A 27,689-nucleotide genomic window follows, 5' to 3' on the forward strand; every position below is an offset into this window, starting at 1 on the left:
ACAAAATTTTAACCAGTTCCAAAGCCGTTCCAAGTTTACCTCAAAAATCAGCTTTTCCCAATCTATGGGTCGTCCCCTGTGCTGGCCTCCAAGGGTCGCAAACGTGCCGTAAAGTTCATTCGTGGAGACTTGGAAGTCAGTGGGGTTTGCGCAGAGGCACAGGCTGGATCCAAGAGCCAGATCCGGACCCTGCACAGGTATATTTTTGCCAGCTGGAAGAGGGAATGGGAAAGGGGGAGAGGGCAGAATGGAAGTATGACAGGGCTGACCAGGAGATGGAGTGGGTCCAGGAGGGTGGTGGGATCAGCCGTGGCAGTGCAGGCCAAATCCTAACCACCACTCCCGGGCCCCACAGCCTTACACAGTCTGCTCAGATTTGTATCGGTGAAATCACTGGCACAGATCCAACTTGCTCCATAGCAGTTGTTTGGGGCATTACTTGGGATAAGAAGTAAAATATCCCCAAACCCCAAGTTGCCTTTCAGCTGGTACATACCTTTCGCTGCAACTGTTACCCTGCACATGCCTGATCTTGTCTGATCTTGGAAGCTAAGCAAGGTCAGGCCTGGTTAGTATTTGGATGGGAGACCGCCTGGGAATACTGGGTGCTGTGGGCTTATACCATAGTCTTTTGAGACTGAAGGTTGCCAACCAGCTGGAGACAGCACTCCAGACAGGCTACTCGTCCTGCCTGTTCCAGCACAAGTTAGGATTGTGCTCCCAGTTAAATTTTCTCCTATTATGGTGTCAGATTTCCCTTCCAGTTCAAGGATTTGATGCAGATAAAAACAGAAAGATGGGGTGTTTCTAGTTTAGTAAGGAGGTGCTGTGGAGTTTCTCCCAATGCAGTGTGGATGGCCTGACTAGCTACAAAACGTGGCATGTAAAGCAGGCACCTAATCCCATTCAAATAAGGTATTCCTGTGAGTGACGTTAATTGCAAAATTAGATATTTTCAAATTTATCTCTCGACCGCCTTCCCTGTCTTTTGTTGGTGGTCTAGCAAGATATGTTTCGTGTAACTATTTAGGACCTTTCGAAAAAGCCTGTGATGAACCCAGTAGACTGAAACAGATCTGTCTATCTTGTGAATGCATATTTAGGATCTTTTCAATGCATGGCTTATTTGCCCACTAGACCAAAACAGATTTGTCTATCTTGTAAAGACATATTTAGGAACTTTTTTAACTGAAGGATTACTAAACTGATAGCCTGTAACAGCTCCCTTCAGGGCTCTGATAACCTCCCCCCGCCCCCAACGCTTTGCAAATATTACCATTGTTGTATAAGTGTGGCTATGCTTTGTGCATGCTTCAAACCCTAAGATTTCCTACACTGCACACACTGGTTTTATTAACGGTAAAAAGGCAACTCTTTTATGTGTTCAAACATGTTAAATCACTTTAGGGGCTGGATCCATATGAAGCTTAGGTTTTTTAATCCTTTAGTGATTTCACCCCAAGGCCCGTGAGAGGGGGGGCACAGGGGGTAATTTATACCCAAGCCAAGGATAAAAAAAGGGGCCCATAACGTTCCTGGCATCTTATATTTTCCTATCTCATCTGGACTCACTGCCTGTGTGGGATTCTGGGGGTGCTACCATGGGTGCGTAGTAATGGCTGCTCCCGCAAGCCATATATGCCAAGCTGAGGAATGCATACGTGACACAGCTTAACAGAGTGTCAAATCTAGGAGGAAAATGGCCAGCTACAGTAGCTCTTTGTCTTGTGGATCTGCTTACCATGAAGAAGTGGATAGGAGCTCAGGGACGCAGCTGCGGGACTACAGCTGCTGCAGAAGTAAGTTTAGATATGCACAAGGCACTTTCCATTCTAGCGTGAGCCTAATATGTTGATACTAATTTTCTGCCATGATTGTCTATATTTAAAAGATTTTAAAGAGACAAGTGTGTTTGGTTTTCTACGTTACTGTATCTAGCTGCTGACACCGCATGGGCAGGTAGACCTGGGCTCAACATTGGGAGACAGGGTAGACCTGGGCTCCAAAGACTATTCTGGCTGTTGCCACTCTCCTCCTGCTCTGTTTTACCTGCTCCTCCTTTGGGAAAGGACCTGAAAGAAAATTTGTACTCACTCCTTAATCTACTGAGACGGTTTCTTGATTAGCTTGTAAGTGGATGTGGGAAAATAAAAGATTTGAATGGCTGAGTAGCCTAATGACTGTCCTCTAGATTAGAACCAAGAGCAGTTTCCAACCAACAGTACACTTAACACCTATACGTTGTGATGTGACTCGTGGGGGGAAAGAAAGCAGCCAATGTTCACCAGTTGTTTAGAGCTTCTGAATGTATCTGAGCCACCGCATATGAGAATGTTAGCGTGAGTCAGATGAGCCAGTGTACATAGATGAGCCACAGTCACATCTGTGATCACAGCTGTGCATTTTCCAGCTCAGAGGGATAGTGAGGGATTGTGATTCATTACTTCTGTTTACCCAGTTCTTACTAACCATCCTCTTCATAGCCATATACTTGCATAGATGATCACATGAAAAAAAAATCAGTATGAAGTGGTGCTCAGTACTAAATCAGTTGAAATCTCTGATAGTCCCAAACTGATGAGTAAAATGCATTCTCCTTAACTAGCGACCGGTACACACACTAGTGCTGGAGATGCTATGAAAATGTTGTACTGCTCAATCTCTTGTGTATGGAAATTGGCTTTGTCTTTGCCAAACATTGGGAATGAGTCCAACATAGAGCTCCAGAAGAATAATGTTTGCTACAAACACCATTCCAGGATAATCTTACTTGGGTCATCTTTGTGTCTCCTCCTTGGTTGAGAACTGTTGTTCACTCGTAATAACTCAACTCTCCATCTGCACCAGTGGCGTTACTAGGGTTTATATCACCTGTTGTGGGAGGCCAGCATGACACTCCATGATGGAACTATTCCCATGCAGTGGGTGGGGCAATGCCCCAAGAGATGGGCATGGTGATGGGGTGCAACCAACCCCGCTGGTTTTTTTGCTATAACATTTGATAGAACAGAGATATTTCAATTGGATTTGTTTCATTGTATACTGTGTGCAATTACGCATCAAATGATATATAACATGATGGTATTGTTCAAAAATACCAAGATTTTATAAATTTTGTCCAGTAGTGGTGTTACCTACCCCTCCGTGTGCATTACCCGGTGTGGCCAGCACTCCCTAGCGATCCCACTGATCTACACCATAGCTTATAATAGAGTTCTTGTATGACATCAAACAAATTGTCTATCTCTTGCTTAGAGATAAGCCATAGAACTGCTGTCTTTGGCTATAGTCCTGAGTATCACCATTGTGCAGTGACTTTAGGAGATGTTTGTGTGTGCAGTCCTCAAAATCACCGTCTTTTTCTTTATATCCAACTGAGGTCATTTTTTTTCTCTAAAACTTGAAATAAATCAGAAAGAGCCTTGAGCAAGTAAAAGTCAGATTCCAAATTCAGCAGCCACCAGAAATAATTTCAGATAAAAGCCTTGAAGAAATATTGTGCTCTCTAACCACAGCCCTAATAAAAGACATATTTGTTATAGCCTAGAACAGTCAAAGCCATGAACAGGGTTATAATTTTCCATTGCAATTATACCTGGAACTTTTGTGGGGAAGGAAGACGGGAGTGCAGGACAAAGAGATCAATATGGTGGGTGCAGGAAAAATATAGGAATCAAACTTTCTGTTTAAATGCACTGTAAACATGTAATGGATAAGAACATTTTCACACTGGACCAAGGGAGAAGCACCAGCATAGTGGGGAAGATGGTTGCTAAAGCATCAACAACTTGGGTTTCTGTGGTCACAATGGCTTGCATGGAGGACACCAGCTGAGCCCTCAAACCACTACAGGTGTGTGCCACTTAACAACAGGGATACATTCTCCCTGTTGTTATGTGATTAGGTCATTAAGTGAACATTTAGTCCATGATTGCAGCTCAGCCTGGGGCAAGAGGAATCGATTCCCCTTACCCCAGGTAACTCTGTAGCAGCCTAAATAGGGCCACTTGGATCTGCACCACCTAAAGAAGTGGTATAGAACCAAGCAAGCCAGAACTGCTCTGGGCTGTCCAGACCTGGGTTAGGATCTGGCACAAATGCCGGATCCTAGCCTTATCCTCTGCTCACCTGCCACTCACCCACAGGACCACCCACCACCTGCCCTTCCCCTGTACCATAATGCAACTTGCACCGGACAAGGGCACCTTTGGGATTGCACCCATAATAAGATATCTTGGGGATAGAACCCAAGGCTAAACACAAAATTCATTCATGTTTCATATACACTTTATACACATAACCTAAGGTTATTTTATTTATCTTATTTCTATCCCACCTTTCTCTCCCAGAGGGGAACCTCTTGTGATTTTATACAATATTTTAATAATTTTGCGCATGAAACAATTTTTATGTACATTAAGCCACCAGAAAGCAAAGATGTCGCTCATCTCAGCCACCAATTTTGGTTTTTGGAGTATTTTGGATTTTGGATTAGGGATAGGAGTCAACCTATACAGGTGCCCCCCCCCCCATATCTGTGGTTCCCATATCCCTGGTTTCACTTATCTTTGGTTCTCAAACTCCTCCCCTAATCGTGCTCATGATTCACATCTCTTCATTTGGAAATGCTTTGCAAAAAACAGCTGTTTCTGCCTTTGGAAAAGGAAGCAGACGGCAAGATCCAACACATGTACTACTAGAGGATGCTACAGGGGGTGATTGAGAGAATTGCTAATGAGAAACAGCAGAGTACTTCCTGTTGGCATTCTCATCATTGCCTCCTGTAGATACAGATATGGAACCACAGATATGGGTTGCAGTCTGAGTCACGATTCTTGCTGTTTGCTTCTTGCTTCCTGTTCCAAGGGGAAATGAAGAAGAAGCTGCCTTTTCTAAAGCATTTGCAAAGAGAGGTGAGTCGTCATCATGACAGAGGAGAATTTGAGTAGGGTTCACTGCTATCCGTGGTTTTGGGTATCTGTGATAGCTGCAGGAACCTATCCCCCATGGATACTAAGGGATGCCTATATTTGGTTAGCAGCTCAGAAGATCAGACAAGTCATCTTGGGTACTGGCCATTCTTAACACTGTAAGCATAGTCATTCTTCACACTGTTTTCCTTTTATTTATAAAGGCAGGCTCATCTTACAAACATGAAAGCACCTGAAAATATTGTCATAATCTTCTTTTGTCATATTATCTAGATTTTAAGGGGGCCAGAAAAGAGCAGACCTACTAAGCTATCTGCCTAAGGTCATGGAGCAAGCCAGCAATAGAGATTGCAAGCCAGTAGTCCTTGCAGCTGTTTCCATTATTTTAGCCACTAAATCACACCCTCTGGTTCTGATTTAATCTGGGTATAAGTGGATCACTGAGGTGAATCAGGAAGTCAAGTCAGTTCCTGTCATGCTTGTTTGTCCTTAATCTTTGCATCTACTTAGAAGTGCCCCTCATTTTTTACAAAGAGGAGAGGCTGGCATTCAGAGCAGTTGAGATTGCCATCATCTGTAGCTGTCACTAATAATGAATATCCCAATTTACAGACTTGAATTGTGTCCGAACTGGAGAGTATCGGTAGGGTGGTAGAAAAAAAGGACACAACACTGACATGGGTGAATCTATCAGTGTTATCACTAACCATTTTGTTGGTGTTTAGAACGATGTGGAGAATACATCAAGCCCATAATGTTCATTTTGTTTCATAGTTTCATAAAACAACCAGTGCACGGCTACCTCATTTCACTTGAAGGATAAATAAAACTTCGTCATTAATGTTGTCATAGATTATGCTTTTCTCCCCAGGGAATGAAGAAAAGTGTGTTTAATTTTTCAGGAGCTTGTTGTTGAGCATGGATACGTTGCCTTTGATCTGTTTTTGTTTTGTTTGTTTGTTGTCCGATAAAGATCCCTGCAAATTATCTTCTTTTGTGCATAAAAGTTGATATAAATCACCCACTTTATGTCGATACTAATGCATCACATCATCAGGTATTCTCCCTGTAGCACAAAATATTCAGGAAATGTTTTAGAAGCATGCATCATATTTCAAAGCCACCTCGCTTTCTTACACTGCCTTTATATATTATGAAGATGCTGTTGAATCAGCTCAAAAGAAGCCAGTTTTATGATGCATTAATTCAGTAAGCACATATAGCAATTCAATTGGGAATAGGATGTTTACTCTAGTGGAAGAGCATAAGTGAGGGCTGATTCTTACATTACAGCTACCACATGTTTAGGTGCCTCACCCAAGGATGCCCTTATGTCACCCTTCCCTTGTCACCTCCAGTTGTGCCATGTGTGCTACAAGTGTGGCCAACTGTGCTGCACTATATCAGCTAACCCTGAGCCTGACCAAAGCAGGCATTTCGTGGTATCCACGAATCAGGTATCCGTGGTTTCAGTTATCCATGGATGCTGCTGTTACTGGGGGATCCACTTCAAACATGTTAAGAAAAAAAGCCCCCAGTAACTTGCCAGTTCATCACGCAGGGCTTTCACTGCATTTGCAGGGCTCCAGGCAGCTCCTTCTAGCCTAAGTTGCATCAAGCCCCTTGTCCCCACCCAGATTTGATCCAAAATGCATCATGTTACTGGGGGTTTTTTTCTTAACATGTTTGAAATGGGTCCCCAATATCCATGGTTTCCAGTGTCTGTGGGAGGGGGGGTCCACAATGGAACCCTTGTGTATTCCAGGGCACACCTGGACCACATTATACCCTGTCCTTTGGAACTCTACCACATCAAAGGTTTTTAGTGATCTCTGTGTGGGATCCATGTACATTGAAGTGGTCATTAGTCTTGGCATATGCACATGTCCTAAACTGCAGTGCAAGCAAATACATAAGCTTCTACCAGCTGTCTTGCATTCAGTTGCTATGCTCAGCAACTTGACTTTCATTAGGCACACCGAAGTAGTTTTCACAGAGTTTTGACTCCAGAATGCTCAAATATGTGGAACTGTGGCAACTGTAGCAATTTTGACACTGTGGTGGTGTATTCCATTGACTCGATAAGCATTCCTCTGAACATATGCTCACACATCTGTTCTATCTCCTGCATTTTGATTGGGTTGTTCGATATTTAAAATACGATGATGAGAAAAAATATATTCCTATAACCAAGGAAGCAATAATGATAATGTTTTGCTCAGCCAAACACAAGGAAGAACATTTGAAGGGGCAGGAGGTCTGGTCTAGAGGGTAGAGCCTCCATTTGCCTGAAGGAAATTGTGAACATCCACAAGGTCGCCAGTTCAAGGCCACAGGCACCGTGTGACCTTGAAGCAGCTGACAAGCTGAGCTGAGCTATTTCCATCTGCTCTGAGTGTGGGAGGATGGAGGCCAGAATGTGAAACCAGATCAGAAAGAAACATCTGAATTTGTTGTGGCTCTTGAAAGATAGAGCCTTTCAATTGTAAAAATCCCTCCGGGGATTTAAATTAGCCTGCCTATGTAAACCGCCTTGAATAAAGTCTTGAATAAAGACCAAGAAAGGCGGTATATAAATACCTTTATTATTATTATTATTATTATTATTATTATTATTATTATTATTATTATTAAGGGGGAGGGGAAATGACAACAGTAAAAAGTAAATAATGTTGTCTGTCATTATATATGAAATAAATGGTGAAGGCTAATTATATCAAGCTGATGTTCAGTTTATTAAACTGAAGATGCAACAACCACATAAACTTTCTGTGAAAGTAAAGATCATACTCGTAATTATCTGTAAAAGGGCACGTCTTGCCTTAAAATAAGCTGTAAATTTTAGGATGAAGCGTGAACACGGCAGATTCTTGGAAGACAAGAGCAGTGTAGTGGCAAACAGACTGAGCTAAGAATCAGGGAGACTTGAGTTCAAATGTTGCTTCTGCCAGTAAGCCAGCCACTTCTCAACCTCAGCTACCTGTCTGTGATTTGGTATAATGATGCTGGCAATTCTATCTGTCGCTAGTGCCAGACTTGCTGCGTAGAATTGCACCTTAGCCGTATTTTCATTGGTGTCGCTAGGGTCTGCAACATCTTGTACAGAATGCCAGTGTGTCATCCCAATGATGGACCACCTGCCATGCTGTGGGTGGGGCAATGCCCCGGGCAGTGGGTGTGGTGATGCGCCATTGCCCGCCCCATTGGTTTTTCTGCTGTAACTTTTGATAGAATAGAGATATTTCAGCATGGTTTGTTTCATTGCATTGTGCATGAAATTGTGCATCAAACGATATATAACTTGATGGTATTATTCAAAAGTACAAAGATTTAAAAAATTTTAGCCAGTAATTGTGTCACCCCCTCCCCTCCTGTGCTCGTCACCCACTACGGTCTGCACCCCCCGTCCCACCAGTGACACCACTGAAACTGGAACTGAGAGCGCAATCCTGAGCACTCAATTGGCCAGCACAAGTCTCTTGCCCTGGCTGAGGAGTATTGCATATGTGCCATAAGGCACATCTGCTTCTCCTTTGGAGTGGGGGAGGCTGGCACAAGAATGCACACTGGCCTTTCCGCAGCAGATCAAATGGACCTAGCAGAGGTAGGTTCGTGCTGCTGGCAGGCTGGCAGGGTTTGGGGAGGGCAGGGGAGGGCATTTTGTGGGTGTTCTGAGGGAAGGGTGAGGGAGGGAAGACCAGTGGGTATGCTGAGCTTGAAAGGAGGGTGGAACCAGCATCTGGAACTTAGGCCCTTCTGAGCATCCCAGTCTAACACTGGGCTGCTCAGATCTGCGCCAGCTTTAACTGGCACAGATCCGAGTAGCTCCATTGCGGTAGCTGGGCACTGCTCTGAGTAAGGGGAGAAATACATTACCCTCTTGCCCTGAGTTCTATCACAAATGCCTCCAACCTTGCACTGGATACAGTGCAGGCCAGCCGGTCAGCCTTTTCCAGTGCAGGTTAGGATTGAGCTGCCTGTCTGACACATCACTGTAGATGGACTATCTGAAGATGTTTAAAAAAAAGATTTAGAAAGATTTCTTTTACAGTTTTCTCCATAGAAAATGTTGAACTGGTCTTTCTGTGTTACAGCTTGAAACAATGGAAGGTTCTGGCAGAATCTTCAGTTGCTGTAATAATCATTGTGTGGCACTTTAAGAAATGTGATTATCACTCCATCCATGCTTGTTCTGTTGATCAAGATGTCACAATTGTTTCTGTTTTGTAAAACCTGATGCATTCTGTTTGGTGTGTTTGCCATCCTCTTAATCAGGAATAAAGAATGGGATGCTACTGTAAAATCTATTGTTATGTTCAGTCCCTACTTCTCCAAGCAATGAGAAGTTTCAGGAACAGTGCTAAGTGCTACTGAGGAAGAGTGTTCAAGGATTCTGACTTCCTTGAGATGAGAGATCCCTGGAAGTCTATGGTATGTTTGTGATACTTGATTTATTTACAAATGTACAAGTCCAGTGGACATAAACGACAAAAGTTCCTGACGGTAATGGAGATTCAGTTGTGGAACAGATTGCTGAGGGAAGTGGTGAACTCTCCCTCACTGGAGATCTTCAAGCAGAGCTGTGACTAGCACCTGCTGGACATGCTGTAGGAGGATTTCCTTATACAGGCAAGGAGTTGGATTAGATGACCTTTTAGGTCCCTTCCAACGCTATGATTCTATGAATCGGCACAGGTTAAATCAGCTCAACTTGCAAATCGGAGGCCAGCTTGCAATCCAGGGTATCCTCATTCTCTCCTCACTCACTCCCAGGGGGACCAGATGTTATAACTGCAAAATAGGACAAGGAACCCCAAAATGTAGGACATCCAAGAAAAATGTAGGATGTGACAAAATAAAAGCTAAAAACACTCCTATACTGATTTCATGCTGTTAATTTAAACACTGTTACTTATTATTGAATTTAAAACTGTATTACATATAATTTATTACATGCAATTTAACAATTACAAGAAGGCGGTGTGCTGTCTGCAGGGTCCACTCACAGGGAAATGGAGTTCTTTTCCTGGACACAAGCTAAAAAGGAGGATGTGTCCTGGAAAAAGAGAATGTCTGGTCACTCTGCTCACTCCCTGCTTCCCTGTCCTAAGCTGTCAGAAACAGATGTTCTTATACACTGGCCCTGCATGCATTCTTGCCTGAAGAGCCTCTGATGTCTCTTCACCTCTGATGGCTTCCATCATTCAGGAAGTTATCTCTCTTGCCCATCCACCTGGCCACCGAAACATTAATAGGCATCTTTTGCCATTATCAGCAATCTGCTTAACAAAAGAGTTGACAGATTGGTAGCCAGTCCAATAACAATAGGTCTGAACAGATGAATCATAACTTTAGGATAGACTATCTCAGAATGCCAGATAAAACTTGGGTTTGGTCACCTTGTGTTCTGAGTACCTGGGGAGAAAAGGATAAAATGAAAGAGAATGATAGAAAAATACTTCAGGAGCTGTAAGGTGTAAAAGTTAGCTCTAAGATTGGGAAAAAGCCTAAAGTAAGTCTAATGTATGGCAAGTGGAAAAAAGAAAGGTATTTTTAATTTAATCAAAACTAGGGGCAGAGTTTGGTTTTTTTTTAGGATGTACATACATATTTATAATAAAATAGCTAAACTAGAACACGGAATGTAGGTGGGTAAGATTTGTGGGAAAGCATAGTAGAGAGAAAATTCTGGAGTGTATGCTGATCTCTGTAACATTGGTGGGTGTACTGACAGCTGTTGACATTTTGCAGCCAGGAAGTCTCTTAACTTTTAAGGATCCATTTTCCCCCTCTTCTTTGCCTTACTTATGAGACACACTTCCTAAAGAAACTGAGAAGAGCCTATAAGCACAAGGCTTAAGTATGCTTAAAAAGCAAGTGTCAGCAAAACCAGCCCAGCCCATTTCCGCTGGCATTAATATCCTATGTGCTCACACCCCATTAGCTTAACTGTGTAAGGATAATTTAATAAATTTTCTCAAGTCACTCTGTGAGTCTTAACTCTTGGCTTATACAGGGCTGTCATTAGGGCAGAGCCTGAGGGGTACCTACTCCAGGTGCTCCACCAAGCAGGGGTGCATGGCTGCCCCAGGACACACTTTGGTTGTGGCGAAGATACTGGTGCCCTCTGTTCCTTTGGAGACCTGGACGTTGTAACTTCACTTGTGGGTTCCCTTTGGAGGAGGGGGTGCTCACTGCAGCCACTTTGCGTGATTCTCCACAGGCGAAGGAACAGAGTGTGTGAAGCAACCACAATGAGTGCTCCCTCCTCTGGAAAGAACCCCAGAGTGACATCATGACATCACATGATGTCACTGCAGTTACAGTTATTTCCTACACATCCTCAAAAACTAATCCTGCAGAGCAGAACAGGTTAAACTTTAATCTAAACCATTCCCAATCTAGTCCATACTTTTAGGGATTGTATGGGGGAGGCAGGGGGGTGTTGGGTTGACACCTGTAGCATATTTCTGTCCTCCTGGCTCCCAAATGTCTATTCTTGGTACTCTACAAGGTATAACCTCATGTGGAAGCAGGACCCATACATTTGGGAAATGCTTATTGGAATCCCAAGTCAGTGTTTCTCAAACTGTGGGTTGGGACCCACTAGGTGGGTTGCAAGTCAATTTCAGGTGGGTTGTGTAGCGCCTAGCTCAGTTGCCATTGAAAATACAGAGCTGAAAATACAGGGTATAGAACTGCTGGGCAGGGTAGGCTTCTGGTGGGAGAGAGGCATGGTGCTTTGCCCTGAATAGGTGGGAAGACAGGATGCTGGAAAGGGGGGATGGTTGGCGAAGGATCCATGTCTGCGTTCTGTTTTAACTTCCGAGCTAGAATGTTTGGATTCCAAGCTGTGCAAAATAACAGCATGAGTGCACTGTGTAAGGGGGCCTTTGGCCAATCATGGCTTACATTTGAAGCCTAAATTGATGTCACTTCTGGTCATGACACCACTTCCAGGTTAATGACATCACTTCTGGTGGGTCCCGACAAATTGTCATTCAAAAAGATGGGTCCTGGTGCTAAAATGTTTACGAACCGCTGCTTTAATACAAACTCAGCTGTTGGTGGGGTAAGCAGTGGTGCAGTGTGGGGGAAGACACCCTATCCAATGAAGGCAGACATCTCTGGAACATTGTCTTGCCCCCGCCATGTGTAATAGAGATAACTCCCTTTCTTTTTGGTAAGCTAACAACCAAATCACTGCTGGCAAAATTGGCATCCAGTGTGATTTGTCCTTTTCAGTGCTGCTTATGAGAAACCAGAATGGTCTTCTGTCAAAACTGATAAGTGAGAAGACAGTGGGGAATGCAATTTTATTTTGTAAACTGCACAGCGGCCGGCAGTTCCAGCTTGTTTACATCAAGGCGGTCTTGCTCCACGGCTTTTCTATTTCCATCCAAATAGCCACAAACACGTTGTGAACGAAGCCCTGGGTAAAAAAATCTGCATAACGTAACACACTGGGAGTGTTAGAGAGGAAAAGGCAGGCTATTTCATTAGCTTGTTTTCACAAGTGAAGCATTTCAGTGGGCTCTAAAAGAGAAATCTTGAATTTTACCAATTCTCTGTAGACGTTTTGGCAGGATAGGTTGTAAATTCTGTAAAATAGAAAAGCTCAGGGGGTAGCTAGAGAGAGTGCTGATAAAATTCTGAGATACGCATTGCCTCCCACAATAGAAATGTGTAAAGCATAGGGGTTCAGTACTACTTTTAGAAATGAATAGAGGTCATTGTTCATGAACGTAGCTAAATGTAACCCAAATTCTTGATTAAAGAAATAGAGCATTGGGAAGAAACTCTAAAGGTATGATACTAATTTTGTGTCTCTCGTATGCCTGCTAAGAGTTCTGCATACAAATCCTGTGGCAAAATATGTTCCTATATTTTACTGGGTAAATTAATCTTCAAATGAAGGGTGGCATGGATATCTTTTCAGCCATGGATAATCAGATTTGTTGTCATTCAATTGGTTCTATGAGTTTACAGTGCAATTTTATGCATAGTTACTCAGAAGTAAACCCTATAGAGTTTAACAACCCGATCCTATGCTCCCCAGCAGTGCCAGGTACAGCTGCACAGAAATTGCTACTACTGTATCCATTGGGGCAAGGAGGCCACCAAGCTCTGCATCCATTGGGGCAAGGAGGTCTTGTTGGGGGGAAGGGGACTTTTGTCCCTTTACCCTGAGAAAAGCCTGGCCCCCAAAATGGGGCTACTCTAGTCTGTGCCAGCTATTTTGCTGGTGCAAATTTGAGAAGCCCTATATCAGGCTTTGCATCCTGATGTGGGGTATATGATCTGGCAGAGGAGGCCTCTGCTGCTTCCACCCCCACCCCGTGTTCATCTCTCCCCCTGTTCTGCCCTCACCCCACCTTCCCCCTGCTCTGGAACACCTCCTTCCGCCCCCAAAAAGCCACACCACCGCCCAGCAATGCTGCTTCTTGTCAGAGGCTCCATTGTGTCGTTGTCCTGGTCTGAGACCCAATTATGGCACTCCTTCCTTGCCAGGTGCTGCAAATGGGCTTTATAGCACATTTGCAACACCCGGCGCCAGCGGTACACTTGTACCACCAGTGCTCAAGCCCATAGGATTAGGTTCTCACAGAATTTAATTCCAGGACTGTGTTCCTATACAGCAGTGATTTTCAACCTTTTTCATCTCACAGCACACTGACAAGGAACTAAAACTATCAAGGCACACTGTCAGGTTTTTGACAATTAACAAGGCACACCATGCCACCAGTGGTGGGGGCTCACATCCCCCATTGGCCCTACTAATTAATGACCTTCCCCCAAATTCCTGTGGCACACCTGTGGACCACACGTGACACACCATTGTGCCATGGCACAGTGGTTGAAAATGGCTGCTATACGCACTTACCTGGGAGTAAATCCAACTGAACTCAATGCTCACTTCTTAGTAGACACTTATTGGGCTGGGCTGTTAGTCAATTAATAGGTTTGATTAATTCAACGTGAAAACAATAGTCCTAAAGGGACACAGCTACTGCATGCCTTGGCAACTGATTCAGATCCCTAGATCAGAAAAACACTGATACTATTAATACACTAATACCATTAAAACACTTATAATTGTTTAGAGAATAGCAAAAAATGATGATTCTTGCTCCAGCAAATCATTTGTTTGGAAGCAGCGGAATGAATGGTTTCTCCACCATCACGTGAATGTAGGAATCTGCTGTGTTTATGTTTCCTAACTTTGAATATGTGAAGGAAACGGACTCAGTGCTTTTGCAGAGATGATACTTCTAAAAGGATAGGCTAGTTTTGTTGTGACAACACCTTCTTGGGCGTCTGGCAGTCTAGAACTCCATGTATTATACATGATGGCATTGACAAGCCTGAGCCTTCCATTTGTCATACGGAAGAACATTATGAAAACAAGAGACATCCCAGGTCTGCTAATTGCCTGAAATAAATATTTTAGTTTTATTGCAAATACAGCGAGACTGGATTTGATGCATTTCACGTACAGAGATTAAAGAAAAGTGTGAGCCAAAGGGGAGGGGGGGGGTGGCTAGACTGAGAAATTCAGCATTTTTGTTTCCGTTGTGAAGACAAGTTAATCGGATGTTTGGGGCAGTGGCAGGACTTTGCTCAGAACTGTGTGTGTTCCACAGTGTGCACGAGTGTAATTTTTTAAAAAAGCAAAGTGTTAAATTGTGCACAGTTTTGTTCTCATGCTGCAACATTCTCAGGTCTGTGGCTGTGAAACTAGCAAGTGTGTCAATTTCACACCAGGTGACAGAGAGACAGATGGAGCAGGATTTTGAGTTCTGAAGAACAGGGGCTTCATTCCTTACCTCTCCTATGACTAAAAAGACCAATCCTAACTAAATTCCCATGTAGCAGTACAGTGCTGGCACAGGCTGTTGCTTCCTATGGGGCAATTTTGGCTGCTAGAGGTCTCTTCGGGGCAGTGGCATAGCTAGCCACCTTGGAGCCTGGGGCAAAGTTAAAAATGATGCCCCCCCCCCACATCACACCCAGAAGTGACGTCACTTCCAGGTGTGACGTAACACCCGCTGCTTTTTTAAAAAATTGAAAAATAAAAAAATCTATCACCTCCCCCCGCCAAGCCCCCTCCCCAGCAATTGCATGAGCAGCTATTGGAGTTTCTGGCTGGCTCCTTCCCCTTGCTCTGACATCCCATTCCACCCCAGCCCCCTCCTGCATGCAGCCAGAGACTGCAATTCCTGCTGCCTCTCTTGCAAAGAGTGCTGCTTAGTTCTGGCACTTTTTGCAAAAGGTGCAAGTGACAATTGCAAGGGGGGGAATTGTGCTGGCGGGCAGCCAGACTGTTGCCCCAGAGTGGTGCAATTGTTAGCCCTGCATCCCCTCTAGCTACACCAATGCCCTGGGGTAAAGTAACATCTGACCCTTGCCCTGGAGGAAGTTCCAGCAGCCACAATGGGTCAGCTCAGACCTGCCCCAGCAATATCACTGGTGCATGTCTGAGTTCATCCAGGTGGATTAGGCCCAGGAAGGAGGATAGGATACGACACACACTGGTGCCACCGATCTCACCCCTGCCGGACTCAATTTGCCCATCTCGTTCCACTCCTCCCTGCCCTTCCCCACCCCTGCCCGGACTTACCTAGAACCACCAGAGCCGGTGGGAAGTCTCTGACTTTCCTGTTGGCGCACCTGCTAGTAGTGCTGTTGCAAAGTATTTACAGAGCTTCTCCAACAGCACACACTGGCGAAAACTCGCACTCTGCCGGGACAGTCCATCCAAAGGATTGGGCTGTGAGAGTATCAGAGTGAGCTTTGCAAAAAAATTATATAAATCATGTGTTCTACTAAGGGATGCTTATAAGGCATTCAGAATTCCTTGCTAGAGGATTTGACTATAAAGGTGGAAGGGACAGAAGTGATATGTTAGAAATGCCTTCTTTAAATGCAGATACCTTGTATGTTGTGGTTGGGAGGCTTCTTTAAACATCACTACTAACTGGGCAATGGGGGTACTTTTCCCCTCTTATATTTAGCAGAGGGAGAGTAACTGTCCCTCTTCACCCCAACCTAGTGGCTGTTTGCCAGTGTTTCTTCTGTATCGTTTTCGATTGAGAGCCCTTTGGGGGCAGGGGAGAGTTTAGCTGATTTTCTCTGTCAAATGCTTTGTGAACTTTTTGTTTCAAAAGCAGCATAAAAATATTATTATTGCTAAATTAATAATGATAATGACGACAACCATAATAAATAGCAGGTATTATATCCAGACTTGGTCTTCTGTAAGTGGAATTTCTGCTCATGCTGGGGACGGAATTTTCATTGACCCCCCTTTTCTCCCCAGTCTCACTTTCCCTTATTCTGTCCTGTTCCTGAAGACACCCCAACCCTCAGGACTGGATTTTTTCGGGGGACTGAAGAGGTGATCAACAACATTTCTTGCATGACAGAAGTTCTTCCGTTTCCAGAAAATGAAGTTTGGATACTACTTTTGTGAAAGACAAAAATATTACAAACGTAGACACAGGATTAATCCACTGCCATTTAATAAACAGGTGGTTGTTTGTTGATATTGTTCACTACTCACCCACAGTAAAACTTTTATTTGATGGTAAAAGTACAATCACATCTAGTATTACTGATGTCTTTCAGCTTTTCATATCAGTGAGATTTCCCATCAAACTTTCTCGTGCAGCGCAATCTTATCTTGCTCTGCAACAGGCAGGCCAGGAGGCCTGTGCTGTATCCACTGCAGGATTTGGGGCTGAAGTGGCTCAGCCAGAGGCAAGAGGAAACTCTTCCCCATACCGGGTAAGCCACCAGGGCCCCAATGGGACTCTTTGGGCTTGCGCCACCTCAGGAGGTGGCATGGAGAACAGAGTAGCGTCAAGCTGCTCTGTACCGCTAAGGGAACAGGGTTCGGATCCGGCATAACAGCTGGGTCCCAACCCTGCCTCCCTCTTCCCGCCCGCCCACAGGACTGCCCTCCACCCAACTTCCACCCACTCCGGATGTCTCCCTCCCGCCTCCTCCCTGCCTTCCCCAGACCCCTGTGTAGGTCATCCTCTGCGCAGAGGCTGGATACAGTCTCCGTGGTTCAGCGCATGTCCCTGCGCCTGCCCAGGCACCTCCTGAGGAGGCGCAAATGTGCTTTACAGCATGTTTGTGACCCTCCTGGGACTCGTACCGACCTAAACGAAAGGATTGTGCCAACTGCACAAAGTTGCTGGTGATCGGCAATCAATGAAAAATGATTGCTTGCTTGCATGTAAGTTCTGATACAATGAGGTTTGAGACTTCTGTTGTTGCTTGATAGCAAGCTTTAACGGCACCTGGAATGATTGCCCTTAATCTTCTCCTTTCAAGAAGTAAGTCAGAGAAAAGTTTTAACACACTGGATGACATTTACAACCTACTTTTCTATCACCTGAAGAAATTGCAGTATTAACCTAGTTGCTGGAGGGAATAACGACTTTTAACCTGGTAATAGAAGGTTATAGTCTTCCTCCCACTATTCCGTCACCTTGGAGGATGAGCAATTTAACTTCTTCTCCTGTCCTTTGAGAGTGTAACCTCTTCTGCCGAACATGCTTTCCCAACTCGGAAAGAAAACCATGACCTTTGCCTAGTTTCCCATCCTTCATAGAATGAGTCATTGTCATTTAATTAATTGTTTTAAAAGGTCATTTTTGTGGCAAAATACTGAGAACACTATATTCACTGCATTGCATGTAGCAGTGGAAGAGAACATACTCCTGTGTTCAAGCCCTCTGGAGAAGCACTACAGTGTAGTGCTGTGGTTCCCAATCTTTTTAGTGCCACAATGCACTCTGTAGGTCATGGTGGCCAGGTAGTGCTCCAGAATGCCTTGTGGCACCACAGCAACTTATTTTTAGGATCTCAACTTTATTCTTAGCACAGCCAATGCTGGCCCACAACTTTATTTTAGCACTTCATTGGCCACTGCTTCTGCGTAGTACCCCAGAATGCCTTGCAGCACCACAGCAGGTACTGGCTGTGAACCACCAAAAATTGGCTTGCAACCCATAGTTTGGGAACCACTGGTGTAGTGGATATTTTGCTGGCCTAAGGGAGGGGTGTAGGGGTTGCACACCACAGGGGGGAGGGGTTTCAGTTATCCACAGATTGTGGTCACTGGAGCTAGGCGGTTTGACTCTGTCAGCCTGCTTCTCCGGGGGCTACATTGGCTGCCCATTCATTTCCGGGCCCAATTCAAGGTGCTGGTTTTGACCTTTAAAGCCCTATACTGCTCTGGGCCAGGTTATCTTAGAGATCGCCTACTCCCATACAATCCGGCTCGTCCTCTCAGGTCATCAGAGAAGGCCTTTTTACAAGTGCCGCCGCCTAAGGAGGTACGTGGGGCGGCGGCAAGAAATAGGGCCTTCTCAGTAGTGGCACCAACGTTGTGGAACTCCCTTCCCCTTGACTTGAGAATGGCTCCCTCCCTCGAGACCTTTCGGCGAGGCCTGAAGACCTTGTTGTTTAACCAAGCCTTCTGATGTTATGGCCTTTATAACATCTTTTATATATCTTTTAGTTGCTTTTTTACAGGCCCGATTCCTCTAAGAACTGCTGTTTTATGCTCTTTTATTCTGACTCTTCTGACTACTGTTTTTATGGGTTCTGCTAATGTGTTTTTTAATATGTTTTTATCTGTTTGTGAAATTATGTTTTAATCTGTTTTATATGTTGTTAGCCGCCCTGAGTCCCTTTTTGGGAGAAGGGCGGGATAAAAATAAAGTTTTATTATTATTATTATTATTATTATTATTATTATTATTATTATTGGGTCCCAGCCCCCCCATGTGTGCCCTGTGACCCCTCTGAAAGCAAGGGGAGCTCTGGGAGGGTGTGGCCCCTGGACCGCAGGGACAGGCATTTGCCCATATCCACGTTTTCAGCTATCCACAAGGGATTCTAGAACAGAACCCACGCTGATAAGGGGGCACGCCTGTATTTCAGTCTGTATCCATCCATAAAGCTTAGTGGGGTGTCTTCAAGTCATTATCTCTTAGCCTAAAACCCAATTATTCCATCAAGATAAGGGCAACATGAGAAGACTTCATGCATGTTACCATTTGCTCAACAGAGGAAGAGTGGGATATAATGGTGATGGGTTTTTTTTTAATAGAAGTTAATCAACAGATACAGTATCTGTGAAAATTTGGCACTGTGTTTCAGATTTTTAAGTGGGTCCCCTTTCCATTTGTGGAAGGTACCATCCACACAGACCCCACAATACACCAAGCGATTGGCGTAATGTGACCCCTTTAAAGAATCAAAAAGTTGTGCAAAGCTACAAAACGTCTTGTGTAACCTTCCTTGCATTTGCACAGTAGTTAAATCATTCTAAACACCGAGTTAGCTTCCTCCAAGCAAAGAGAAGTGGCGTTTCACACAACTCTGTTGCGAGGCCACATTTTGTGATGAATTGTCGGAAAGCATATCAAGTGCTATGCGTAGTCCCTCTACACACACAATACATTTTGATAGGCATAGGCCTTGGGTTACGTGTTAGGACTAAGAAAATGATGAAGCTTTACTTTATCTCGATTTCGAAAAGCTTCTGGCTTTCTGTTATCTGAACAAGGGAAGTCAATGGATTTCAATTTCTGCTTTGCTCCTTGTTCGCCATGATTTAAAGACCCCTGTCTCTCAGTCCGTTATGGTGTGTTTAGGTTTTCTTATAGGCCTCAAAGGGGCCACAACCTTTTTTTATTTCTTAAACATATACCTTGTTGCTGTAATTACAGACATCTATGTTACCGTAATTCCTTTTTAATGTCAAGTGCTCTAGTCAAGTGCTCTTTTTCTCCAGAGGCATCAATTATTATAGGTTTTAAATAAGAACTATTATTTGGTTGATAGCCGATACTTCCTTTCACAGCGCCAAAACCAGGTCACTATTTGTGGTTTTCTTTCCTCCTCACAATTCCTCCCATATAAAGCATTTTGCCACAACTCCAGGCACATCTAGCCAATTAAAGAATAAGGAGGCACAAACAAAATGCTCAGTTTGAGGCATTTGTATAGCACAAAAATCACCTGGAGTGTACATTGGATTATGGGGGAAAGGATTTCCTAAATACCATACCTGGGGGAAACCAGGTTGGCAACCACTACTGTATGAGGACCCAATCCTATCCAACTTTCCAGAGCCGATGCAGTGACAATGCAGCTTTGAGGTAAGGGGAAAAAAACATTCCCCTTAAGGAGGCCTCTGTGACTTCCCCCGCCACACTGCAGCACATGCCTTCTTAGCATGGCTCATCAGTGCTGAAATGCTGGATACGACTGGGCTGTAAGAATAGCAGCCATTCCATAAGCATAAGGAGGCAGTACCGGCCACTAAGAACTCATTTACAGAATTTCAACTCAAATACAAAGATACCCAGCATTATCGGTTGTGAATGGCCTGTGGTCCTTTATATGGCTTGGATTCCTTCCTAATGAATGTAGAAATGAAGGACGAGTCCTTTCTTAAATTGTAACCATATGTACCAAAGGGCACAATCCAAGAAGCCACTTGGGCCAACGCAAGTCCCTTGCACTGGCCCAGGAGTATTGCAAAAGTGCTGAAAAGAGTGGCCCCAGGGAGAGGGTGAGTTGCGTCAGCCAGCCTCGACCGATGCAGGAGTCGGGGGGGCAGGGGGAGGGGGAGGAGGCATTTTGGGGTTGGGGGAGGGAGGGCAGCGGGCATTCCCAGGGTGGGCAGGTGTTCCCAGGAGCGGACAGGCAGGGGGTGGGAGGTGGGGGCCAAGATCCGGCCAGATCTTGCCGGATCCTGATCCCATCCCGGATGGCCCAGGGCAGTCCTGGGCTGCTCAGGTTTGCACCGTCTTGTCAGGTGGCACTGGTCCAAGTAGATTCATTGGGGCCGCTGCAGTGTGACACAGGGTAAGGGGAAAGGCTTCCCCTTGCCTCAGGCTGTGCTCCTTTTGGTGCCAGACTTGTGCTAGATGAAGCACAGGTCCGCTGACCTGCCTGCTTCCAGCACAAATTAAGATTGTGCCCAACGTCTGTTAAGAACTCTCTTAACTACCTGAGAACCCAGTGTTCTGAGTGTGCCTATTTTGCCCTTTCAATTTTCTGAACCTGAGTTTAAAACATAAAGTGGCTGGTCCACAACTATGGAGTGCCATGCCCTGAGTGAAACCTGGGTTGTTTCATGATGGTGACAGTGAAATGCTTTCAACAGTGGTCATTTCTTCACAGATCAATCACAACCTGCACTGGAATAGGAAGGTCAAGTAGCCTGCACCATATATGGTGTATGCATTTATCCCCTAACCCCTTGTCATACACAAGCCACCCCTATGGGGCTAATCAGATTTGCACCAGTGAAATCGCTGATATAAATACAAGCAGCTTAGTGTAAAACCAGGCTGGTTGGGAGAGGGGTTAAGATACAACCTAAGTCACCCAGGCCAGTCCCAGTCCGATCCCGGGCATGGTCTGCCTGCTGGTCCACCCTCCCCCTGCCTCCCCCTGCCCATAAATGCCCCCTTTCTGCTCTCCCACCACCCTCTGTAACCCCCCATGCCAGCCTGGCTCAGCTGGCACAAACTCTGCCAAATTCTGATTCAACGCGGGGAGGCCAGCACACATCCTTGCTCCAGCTTAGCCTACTCAAAAGGAGCCATGCTTTACAGCATGTCTGCAATACTCCTGGGCTAATGCAAGGGACTTATGCAGGCTGAAGATCAGCTAAGAAGTATAATATAATACTATATTATAATCCTATAATATAATAGGATTATGTATATATATATATTATAGGATTATATTATAACTGTGCAGGCTACAGACCAGGTAATATAAAAGGTAAATAAAAGATTTTCAAGCTTGATAATTATTTACCAGGAATAAACTTCAAGTCCACTGGATTAATAAGTAAGTTTAATGTTCATGGTGAGGAAATATATTTAAGAATTTAAATGCTTCTTAAATACTGCAGCTCTCGAACACCTGAAATTTATTTTATGTAGCTCTTACATTAAGCAAGTTTGGCCGCCCCTGCTATATTTATTTACCATATTTCAATCTCACCTTTTCCCTCTGAGGAGACCCAAATATATTACAGAAGTTGCTGTTCATACATCATGCTGAGTTTAAAAAAAAAATTGGAAGTTAAGAATTATGAAAGAAAAAAAATACTTCTGTGCTTTACTTAAGAAGTTGCTATTCTTACGAGTTGCTATTATAAGTTGCCAATCTTATTCGTAATTGTTTCTGAACCAAAGAAGATGATGTCATACTTGACCAGTGTTCTCCAACCCATAAATAGGACTACTGGTGGAAGTGAGAGAGGCTGCTAGGGAAGAACTATAACTCAATGGTATAGCACATGTAAATGGTTCCAGGTTCAGCCCCTGGTGTCTCCAGGCACAGCTGGAAAAGATGCTTGTCCAAAACTCTGTCCAAAGCCGTTTTCAGTCTTCTGAACGGTACTGTGCTAGATGGACCAATGGTCTGACTCAGTCAAAGGCAGGTGAAGGAATGGCCTCATTGTGGCTTCAGCACCCATGAGAGGGGGGTAAAGGGGGTACTGAGGCCCAGGATCAAAAAAGGGGGCCCAGGAACCAAAGAAGAGTGCCCAGAAATTTCCTGTAATTTTCTTCTCTCACCTGGACTTACTACCCACGTGGAATGCTGAGTGCGCGTCTGCTGCTCCTACAAAAAACCATATGTGCTGGGCCAAGGAATCCATACATGACACCCCTTAACACCGTGTCACATCTGGGAGGAAATTGGCCTGCTACAGTAGCTCTTTGGCATGTAGATCCACTTGCCATGAAGCAGTGTATAGGAGCTCAGGGACACAGCTGCAGGACTACAGCTGCTGCAGAAGTACCGTAGATACTCGCATATAGGGCGATAAATTGACCCAACAGATTGCTCCTGAATCAACCCTTCGCCTTATCTGCAGGGCCACTAGGGGTCAGGGCTGATTCAACCACAGTGCAGAGCAGCAGTGGTGCTGCTGGGGAGGGTGACTCGCCACCCGCTCCCCCACCACGCGCTTCCCACCTCGAGCGGGGAGCCTGACGGAGCTACTCGGCTCGCCTGCTGCTCCCTCCTCGTTGCTGCTCCTGGGCATTGCAGTCCTGCCCGTTCAGGCTCCTCGAGCCTGGTCTCCTTGGCTCTGACTTCCTCCTCCTCCGCCCCTGCTAGTCTTCGAAAGGACAGGAAAGGGGAGCAGGAGCCTGCAGCGAGTCCCATGCGTGTCATCAATGAGGCTTACTCCCAGGAAAGTGCGCATAGGATGGCAGCCTTTGAGCCTAAGCCTGTGCATGCCTACTCAGAAGTAAATTCCATTGTCAATGAGACTTACTCCCGGGAAAGTGCGCATAGGATGGCAGCCTTTGAGTCCAAGCCTGTGCATGCCTACTCAGAAGTAAATTATTATTATTCTTTTATTAATTTATACCCCGCCTTTTTGCCCAGAGGGCACACAAGGCAGCTTACAAACAATTTAAAATACAACATTAAAAACAATCATTAAAACGATTTACAATAATTAAAAATCTAAAAAACAAACGAAACCCCGTGGATTCTCATATAAAAAAGCAAGAAGCAAGAACGCCAGCCAGCCTGTCAACAATTAAAAGCTTTTTGAAATAAAAAGGTCTTCAGTCCACGCCGAAATATTAGCAACGAGGGAGCAGTTCTGAATTCTAAGGGGAGGGTATTGCAAAGTTCGGGGGCCACCACCGAGAAGGCCCTCTTCCTGGCCGCCGCCCCTCTCACATCTCTTGGTGGCGGCACAGTCAAAAGGGCCCCCCCAGATGATCTAAGAGTACAGGCAGGATTGTAGGGAAGGAGGCGGTCCCTTAAATACCCCAGACCCGAGCCATAAAGGGCTTTAAAAGACAAAACTAGCACCTTGAATTGGGCCCAGAACAGAACCGGCAGCCAGTGTAGCCGCCGAAGCAACGGCTCGACAGAGTCAAACCGACGTGCCCCGGCAACCACACGAGCAGCTGCGTTCTGTACTAGTTGTAATTTCCGGACCGTCTTCAAAGGCAGCCCCACATAGAGTGCATTTGCCCAAATTCCATTGTCAGTTGGGCTTACTCCCAGGAAAGTGCGCATAGGATGGTAGCCTTTGAGCCCAAGTCAGTGCATGCCTACTCAGAAGTAAGTTCCATTATTGTCAATGGGGCTTACTCCCAGGAAAAGTTCGTAGCTTGAAGATGGGGAGAGAGACGGGAGGGCTGCTTCTTCATGCAGAATCTACAGCTCTGCATCTGCTTCTTTCTAGCCACTCGCTGTGCCCCCCTTCTCTTCTCCCTTCCCCACTGTCCCTCTTTCTCTGCCCCCTATTTACAAGCCATGCAATCAAGGAAACTGACCAGGAAACTGATTAGAGAAGCAGACAGCAGTTTCCATTTGCACATCCCCCCAAGACAGAGAGCAGAGCTGAACCAGCACCCCAGAATAACCCCACTTCTTTAAGAGTGCCCCCCCCCCACAGCCTTGATCCTGCTGTAAATCAAGAGGAGGAAACAGCCCTCAGACCAGGTGAGGTTGGGCTTGTTGCAGCTGCAGGATGCACCTTCCCTGAAAGTAGAAACACTCCCATCAAATTGTCTCACAAGCTACAATTCAGAGCACCATTACTTAGGAATAACTCCCAGGGAAAGCAATGGGTCTGCTTCTGAGTAAATAGGGTTTCAGCTATGTGCAGCTGCACTTGGTCACAGCCATTTGCTGTTGCTTGTCTCTGCTGTGACTTGAATTGCACACTCCCAGTTGTGTTCTAAGTTGTATGTTATATGTAGAGCTTCTGGCTTAAGGGCAGAAGACTCTACCTTTGCACTGTTTTGCATCAGAAGTGTCCTGAGAAATTCTGAGTGACAGATCACTTTTTTATGTTTTAGTTTTTTCCCTGTGCTGGTTTTCAATCACTGGTTCATACATGAATTGATCGCCAAAAATTAGCTGTTGGTGGGGCTTTCACAGTCAACTAGCTACCTCCCTTCCTGCCTTGTTGGCGCTGCAAGGCATTCTGGAGCACTGCCATTATTCCATTCTCTTTCAAGTACCCCTAAAGGTCCTGTTGAGTGCCCCTGGGGGTACATGAACCCCAGGTTGGGAACCACTGTTCTGTTAGTATGTTGTTTACAGTGCAGTTACTCTTTGATAGTGTTTACAAAAAGATGGTGAAGACCAGAATTTAAAAGTTTATGAATAAAAATGAATCTTACGATCTTTTACTAAATTAGAGTCTGTCAGTTCTTAGATAACAATTACTGGTAGGTTATTTTTCAGGATCTGGCCTAGGGTAAAATCAGACAAAACTATAATCAGACCCCCCCACCCCAAGTTTATGACCCCAACTTATCCAAGGGTCATAGAAAATTCTTGCCTCAAAACCTGCCCTTGGCTTATCTGTGAGATTGACTTATAGGCGAGTATCTGCGGTAAGTTTTGGTGTGCACAAGACACTTTCTATTCTAGCGTGAGCCTAATATAATGATGCTAATTTTTTGCAATGATTTTCCATATTGAAAAGTTTTTGGAGAGACTTAGGAGTGCATTTGGTTTTCCATATTACTGTTTCTAGCCGCCAGTGCCGCACGGGCAGTTAGACTAGGGCTCTGCACTGGGAAGCTGAGTAGACCTGGGCTCCACAGCCTTTTCTGGCTGTTGCCACCCTCTCCCTGCTCTGCTTTGCTCCCTCCTCACCCCTCTTCTGTCCACCCTGTTGCCAGCTTCACCCACTTTGTTTCATACCCTCCTCTCCCTCTTTGGGAAGGGGCCCAAAAGAAACTTTGTACCCCCTGATAAAATTACTCTCAGAAGCCCTGGGAAGGAAAGCAGTGGCATGTATTGAATGCTGGCTGATATACTGTACACAGTGATTGATTTGCTTAGTGGTTTACAGCAGAGAGAGGGGCAGAGGAAAGCTACCACACTGTTTGCCCAAAAGGAGCCCCCCAAACCTTTGTACCCCCTGATAAAAAAAAACCTCTCAAAGACCCTGTGTGCCCTCCAAAGAGGAACTCTCAGACTTTCAGACCAATCCTAAGCTGTTCTGACACAGTGGGAGTCTCATGGTCTTTGCTGTATCCAGCACATCTTCGAAGCAGGAGGTCTCCTTGGGGTCCCCTTGGAGGTCTCCTTGGGGTAAGGGGATATTTCCACTGTCTCAACACCCCTCTTACCGCCACCGCCGGCGGCTGATTCGCTGGATGCAGAGTTGGCAGGACGACACAGGTTGCTTACTCTCTCGGTGCTGCAAACATGCTTCACAGCACGTCTGTGACACCCTCGGCCAGAGTAGGGTCCATTGTGCCACTGGAATACATCAGTAGGATTCAGCTGTCAGATGGGGTAAGAGGGAGAGCAAAATAGTTTATTTATCATCTCTTCCTTCTTCCCAAGGACTTTGGGGTAGCATATGGTTCATGGCTTTTATCCTCACAACAGCCCTTTGAGATAGGTTAGACTCAGAGATGGTGACTAGCCCAGAGTCCTGCTCCTTGAAGAACCCTCCCCTTCCTGGAGCAGCCAGACCCCAGATTATATTAGTTATACTCAGCTAGAGTTTACAGATTGTCTCCACCCTTTTTTGTATGTTATATACTTGCTGAAGGCCATCCTCCATGTGTTAACTGTATTTTGCATCACTTTACGCGTAAGGAATTTCTTTAATATATATCAGAGACAAAAGTCACAAACTGAGTTTTTTGAATGAATGATATCTCTAATTATTATTTATTATTTATATAGCACCTAACAATATACTAGGTTCTTTATGTGATTTGACAGGTAGATCTAATTTTTGGTTTATGGCATAAGAGGCTGATGGAAGACTGACACTCACCTGTGACTGATTGATTGATGGACACTCTGTCTTTCATCTGTCTCATAAATCAGAAGTTGGCTTGACAGAAGTAAAATGACTGCTTGATATATTATCAGCCTTGTTTTTAAAGGATCTCTGCAAAATCAACATGGCTTTCGGATTCTGGCCCCACTGAGGGCATACCAGTTTTACATCTGGCTACCCATTTAGGTGTAATTGGGAGAGCCACTTTTTCCCCCACAAATGTGCTGCAATATTGAATGAAAATAGAATTTTTAGCATTTTCTTAACCAAAAAGTATTTGATTATGAATCAAAAAGTATAAAGTGATTGAAAGATTCGGTAGGTTAATCATATCTGGGCTGGCCATTGTCGCAGTCAGTGCCAGTTGTAAGAGGTCCTCCAGTACTACTCTGAGTAGTGCATCACTGGGGATGCTGGGGACTAGAGGCTTCCAGCCTGAGTCTTCAGCTCTCTCACTGCCGATTAGAGCAGTTAAGAGAGTGAGAGGCAGGAGGGGATGGTGGAATGAAGCAGGGAGGGGCAAATTTAATGGGGAAGGGGAGTTGACAGAGCAGGGAGGTGGCGGGAGGGTATGGATCCCGTGGCAATGGTGTATGTCAGATCCTCTCTCCCTTTCTTGCAGCTCCCCACCTCTTTTTTTTCTGAGGAGGTTCAAGGAGACCTATTGTGTAATGGGAGGCTTACAGAGGTATAGGAAGATTTCAATCCTCTTTCACCTCTGAAGCTTCTCAATCTGCCCCCTCCCCCAATACAGCATACCTGTTTAGGTGTGGCTGCACCATTGGGGGTGGGGGGGAAGGATAGGACTAGACTCCAAGATTATTATGATGCCTTAATAACTAACAAGGAAAGTATCAGAGTATTTTGACACTGTAAAATAAATTTATTTTCTAAACGGATGCCTCACTGTATTGTATTTTCCT

At 44.9% G+C, this 27,689-nt stretch overlaps 1 protein-coding gene across 1 annotated transcript in view; it reads left to right on the top strand.

Moving 5' to 3' along the window:
- PDZRN4 (PDZ domain containing ring finger 4) overlaps positions 1 to 27,689 on the top strand; it is a 159,575-nt gene that overhangs the window by 107,052 nt on the left and 24,834 nt on the right. The window lies entirely within an intron of this gene.

Source organism: Tiliqua scincoides, chromosome 7 (assembly GCF_035046505.1).
Source record: "Tiliqua scincoides isolate rTilSci1 chromosome 7, rTilSci1.hap2, whole genome shotgun sequence".
Taxonomy (NCBI): Eukaryota; Metazoa; Chordata; class Lepidosauria; order Squamata; family Scincidae; genus Tiliqua; species Tiliqua scincoides.